Source organism: Argopecten irradians, chromosome 11 (assembly GCF_041381155.1).
Source record: "Argopecten irradians isolate NY chromosome 11, Ai_NY, whole genome shotgun sequence".
Taxonomy (NCBI): domain Eukaryota; kingdom Metazoa; phylum Mollusca; class Bivalvia; order Pectinida; family Pectinidae; genus Argopecten; species Argopecten irradians.
In genome coordinates this window covers 34,408,115-34,414,114 of record NC_091144.1, presented here as the reverse complement: position 1 = coordinate 34,414,114, position 6,000 = coordinate 34,408,115, and positions in this window count along the sequence as shown.

The following is a 6,000-nucleotide window of genomic DNA, read 5'->3' as shown; positions in this document are numbered from 1 at the left end:
CTCCAATATACACTAGGTTTTGCACGTACATGCACACGTGTGTGCCCTGAATACCGGACAGGTAAATCCAAGACAGGTAGACACGCGCCACGTGGCGAGCACGTTTTCTAATCGAATACACCGGCTTCGTCAAGTATAACAAAAATATTGTAAATAAACGTTGTATTAACGATTTCAGTGAAATGATTACCAAAACAGTGATTTACAACGTTTATCTTATCAAATAAATATTGTACATGCGACATAACTCGCATGAGCTTATTCCGAGTCTGTTTGATATTAATACATTGGGCTATATATTGACAGATTATTATTCAAATGTCTATTCACTTGTGTGGAAATTGTATTTTGAGAAACATTTAAAAGACAGCTTAAATGAGTTGGTATGTTTTTAATGGCCAAAGCAAGCATATAAAGCTGTGGACGGGTAAGGTATAATGTACAGTGGACCACAGGGACTTGTAACGTAGGTTGTGAGAAATTCTGCTGTGTATGCATGTGTACTATATACAGAACAAGGAAGTAATTCCAACCGTGTGGATAAAACAAAATTGTCAAATTTTCGAGGCAATCTGTTCCTTAATCAAGACATACAACACGAAAACGATTACATAATAGGATACGAACAGTAATGCGGGACAAAGTAGACAAAATATTAAACTATACAGCACAATGGAGCGCAATTTACCCTTCGGCAACTATATACTAGAACAAGGGAAGCAACGGCTCGCTTGGAAGAGGTATACCTGCCTCTACAAAAGTCACCCGTATTCCGTCAAACATGGATAAATATGTACATATTTAATACCAATATATTCACAAATACATTTTCTACATGAAAAAACCAACTTCAGATACGAAATAATATATTAACATATCTTTATTTCACTATGAACGTGGAAAATGCAGTCAGATATCCTCACTGTCGTTATGCCTGTCCAGTGAAATCTAGGTCAAAGGCACTCATATTCCCTTGTAACAAATTTTGTATGCATTAATTTCACTTTCTGGTGATATTTTCCCATTGCAAATACAAATAGGCTATCTCCGATAACGCTTTCATTAATCCAATCCAACAACTAAGCGAGAAATCACACTTTTTTATCCAGCACTCGACTCTTGTTCGTATAATCCGCCATATTGTAATTGATGATGGATACCTTTTTAGTGTACTCGCCCTTACCCGATACTGCACTGAAATTCTGTACCCAGACTCTGTATAAATTAAGTTTCATGGTTAAGGTTCTTAGAAGTACCTTTATTTGAAATACACGTATCATTAATTAAAGAATCTACATGTAACTTAAGTCGAGACTCTAAAGTTTTACTTTACCGTTACCACATTAATATTATAGCTTTTAGTATACAGGCACTGTGTATATGGGGTTTCCAGTTCGGGTCCGGGTATGGGGTACACAATATCCACTCAAACGTGTTTAACCTAGATTTCAGTGGACAAGCAAAACGATAGCGAGGAAATCTGACTGCATTTTCCACGTTCATAGTGAAATAAAGGTATGTTAATATATTATTTCGTGATTGAAATTGTGTTTTCCATGTCGAAAATTTATTTAAGAATGTATTGGTATTATATATGTACATATTTATCCATGTTTGACGGAATACGGGCGACTTTTGTAGAGGCAGATGTACCTCTTCCAAGCGAACCGTTAGTTCCCTTGTCCTTTTATATAGTATATACAATTTGTAGGCCTAGTACACATGTATACACAACAGACTTTCTCACAATCTACGTTACAAGTCCCTGTGAATCAGTGGGTGAGCTCTAGTCGGTAAGACATGCGCATTACAATTTCTTATTTTTGTGCACATGCGCACAACATGTTACTAATGTAAGTTCGATCATACTATATTTTCACTAAAGCTTGCGCCCATAGTCGACCCACATTGTATTCTAGCAGACGAGACTAATGAGTTCCGCCAAGCGCGATAACTTCTTATAACTAATTAACCCCGTTATGAGCATCTGTACCCTACATCAGATGACCAGACTTCAGACTTCTATGACTTACCTGTTAAAGGCTCGAAACAATAGCTTCAGTCCGTCACCTGTCCCTCTCCGCACACGATGATGGTCTGATAGTATGGCATGGCTGTCAAAATTCACCGGCTCATAATGTCGGATCACATCGTTCAGTGGAATGGCTAAAAAACGAAATATGGTTAATTTATATCCTTGACACATATTTATCCATTTTGTCTGCCGAGCATATCTGCAAAGTAACCTAAGGTATTAGACTAGTGATATTTCGTATGCTTATATATCACTTATTGTTGATAAAAAGTGTGTATGCGTCGGGGCTATTATGAAATTTTACTGTTGACTTGCTACTCGTTGTGAACTTTGTAAATTTTGAAAAATATACATTTCAGGAAAACATGTCGACAGGGTTCGGTTCATATTGCTGTCACCTCAAAACCCTGTCACTATGTTTACTAGTGTCTACAGTAGGTACAAGGAACGGTTATTTGACCGATTTGACTTTAGAGAAGCATACACATCATTTTTTCTTTTGGCAAATGGAGGTTGTAACTTATATCATGCAAATATGGCAACAGGAGTACGGAACATAAAAGGTTTATTTTCAACTATTTTTTTCTTCGTGTATATTATTATATGCATAGACTCATGCTTGGGAACCCCATACACGATCTTACCATTCACCTTGTGTTCTGTTATTGTTATCTTGATACCTTCGCGAAGATATGACCGAAATCGCGGAAATTTTGGAAATGTATTCGTCATTTTGTCCTTTAGTGGAGTCTTTAGACAATGGTCCCATTAAAAAATGGTTTGGTTTAGTTTTTCATATTAACGTCCTATGAACAGCCACGGTTATGTAAGGACGGCCTCCCGTGTATGTGGTGTGTAGCGTGTGTGAAGTGCGAGGTGCGTGTTTTGGGAGACTGCGGTATGCTCGTATTGTGTCTTCTTGTATACCACTATCATAACTCTTGCCCTTTTATATGTGCTAGATCACTGAAGCTTGCTACCGAAGATACCAAGCATCACACCCCACTCGCGGCCACATGATTATACTGACAACGGGCGAACCAGTCGTTCCACTCTTTGTATGCTTTAAGCACTAAGCAGGAGCAGAAACCACCACTTTTATAGACTTTTTTTGTGTCTCGGTAGGGGACAGACCGAACCCACGAAAGGGAAACAGCGTTGATGAGTGGCGGAAGGTGGAAAGACACAGAATTGTATTCCTAAACATGTATACAATATGTACAGTATAATATTTACATGAAATATTTGCTTGTACGTTTTTTCGTGATTTGGAGCTTTTATATGATTTCGTGGATAGAAAAATTCTTTGTTTTATAGTCGATGGAGATATAGTGACAATAATATAAAAAAAAAAATCATTGTTTTTGTCTTTGTGGTTTCACAACATCAACAAATCAACGAATGTGTTTATGAATATTTAATGATATAAAGTATTTGAAAATAATGTCCGTCCAATTTTTGGCTAAGACTGCATAAACCCAAAATATATTTAGAATAATGCTTATAATTTAATTTAAATACCTCAAACAGATTCTGATTATGTATAAATTTCCATGATTTAACTTACTTCTGCAATAAAACAAATTAAGTCGTGGCGCAATGATATCATATCCAATAGTTCAGTTTGACAAAAGACTGAGCCGCTTTTAAAATATCCCGCGAAAACGTTGTGTATGAATGACGTCATAATACTTGATTTGCAATTATTTAGGTCTATGGAAAAATAACCTTAAAGATCTAACCAATACAAACTAATGTAACTTTTGAAATTAAATTACATTAACCTAAACATAACGGGAATGTGTTACTCTAACATTAAGATAACATACTTGATGTGGATTTGTTAATGTCAAATATATATATATAGCTAAACGTTCGTCAATTAAGATAATATATATATATAATCTCTGGTGAGTAATGACACGTCATGGTTCTAGAACTGCTACAACCAGACATTTTATTTATATATCGCCATGGTTACAGTATCAACAAAATATTTAAATATGTACGTCAATAATTAATGAAAGAACACGACATCGTATCGATATTTCTTATCAGTGGTACCCGTAGGGTATCCGGCATACAGTCTGATACGTGCATTTATTTTATTATTTTGCTTCAACCGAACCGAGTAATATGAAAGATTTATATGGGTCTAGCCTGATATATTATCATTTCATACATGTTTTGATATATATACATTGTACATGCATAATAAACGTTGCTGAAATAATAAACGCATAATTGTGTACTGGGGTTATCAATATAGAAATAAAACTAAATTAACGATGCGTACAGAACAGACCAAGCGTTTCGGAAGCGATTGGTGTATCATTGATGAACTCCGCATCAGAAACTAGTTTGATAATCATTTCAGATCAGAAGCTGACGCTAAAGCCGTAGTAAGCACACGTATTTTTGCACGAGATTTAATTATTTGTATTTAGCGGAGGATCAAAGTTCGCGAAAATTTCTTGCCGCGAAAGAGAGGATTTCAATATGGGACTAATTCACGTACCACGTGACACCCGATAATGTTTATGCAGGACTAGCATCTCCAGTGGTGATGCAACGTAACTCTTTCCAATCTTCCCACTGAAATGACACTAGCGAGGTTCGCCCGTTGTCAGTATAATGTGACCGTGTGGGGTGTGCTGCTTGGTGTCTTCGGCGGCATGCTTCAGTGATATAGCACTATAAAAAGGGCAACAGTTCCACTATACAAGAAGACACAACATGAATATACCGCAGTCTCCCAAAACACACGCCTAGCACATAATACCCGCAATACACCGCATACATGGGAGGCAGTCCTTACATGACCATAGCTGTTAATAGGACGTCAATCACGTCAATCAAACAAACAAACACTAGCGAGGGATATTATCTTTTGACGTCATTCCATCACCAATAGAAACAACAGTCCAACTCAAACGTCCTCGGGTGCGTTAGAGATTTTTTAGCATAAATTGTGAAATGAAATCGTCCCGAAAATGTTAAACAAATGGCCATATATATATCTACAATACTATTTTAGTTTGTTTATGTAAGTATTAAATATTGTCGACAATTTCTATTTCATATGCGTTGATTGAACAAAACCACTAAAGTTATTAAAACACTGTAGGCAATCATCCTAGATACTCCAGGGGTTTCGATCACTTATGATCTCTACCTGGATTCTCTCACAGAAAATTGAAAGCAGCACAGTGGAAAACACCTGAACCAATCACAGGCCAGCAAAGATTTCCTTTGCAGACTACATAGATTGCGATGCCCAACATCAAAGTCACACAGTCAACCACAGTGTACCGTTATACGTCTCTTTTGATGTACAACAAACGACTAAATTACCGGTTCTGTTCTGTTGCCTCAAATTTTACTATGAGATAGTTCAGTGGTGCAGAGATCGTAAGTGATCGGAACCCTAGAGTATCGAGGATGTAGTTAATGGGTACATAATCAATTAAAGTTAGAAATAAAAAAATAGTGTACATTTACCGACTAATATTTAGAACCCATAGCGTTTAAATGTATTGAACACCCTATAAGACATCACATTCCACATCGCCTGAACGATTTTTATGAAAATTAACATCCCAATCAGGCGAGTCGAGAAAGCGTCTAAATAATAAATGTACACTATTTATGTTTCCTTTAATAGATATATATATATAATCATTGGTGTAGAACGGACACGGCTGATGAACAACTGTATGATAAATATACAGTGACTGTATACAAGACATTATAAAAAAATCATTGCACACAGTGAATTTACATAGACACCTACCATGAAAGGTTCACATTATATAAAATTTCTATTCTGAATGGCTCTATTTACCATGTTAACTCCTTTATATAAAGTCTTTTGAATAAAATCAATTTAAACTGTTTGATAACATGCCTTTTCAGCATTAGGAAAACACTCATAATAATTGTTTGGGTTTTTTGTTGTTGTTTTT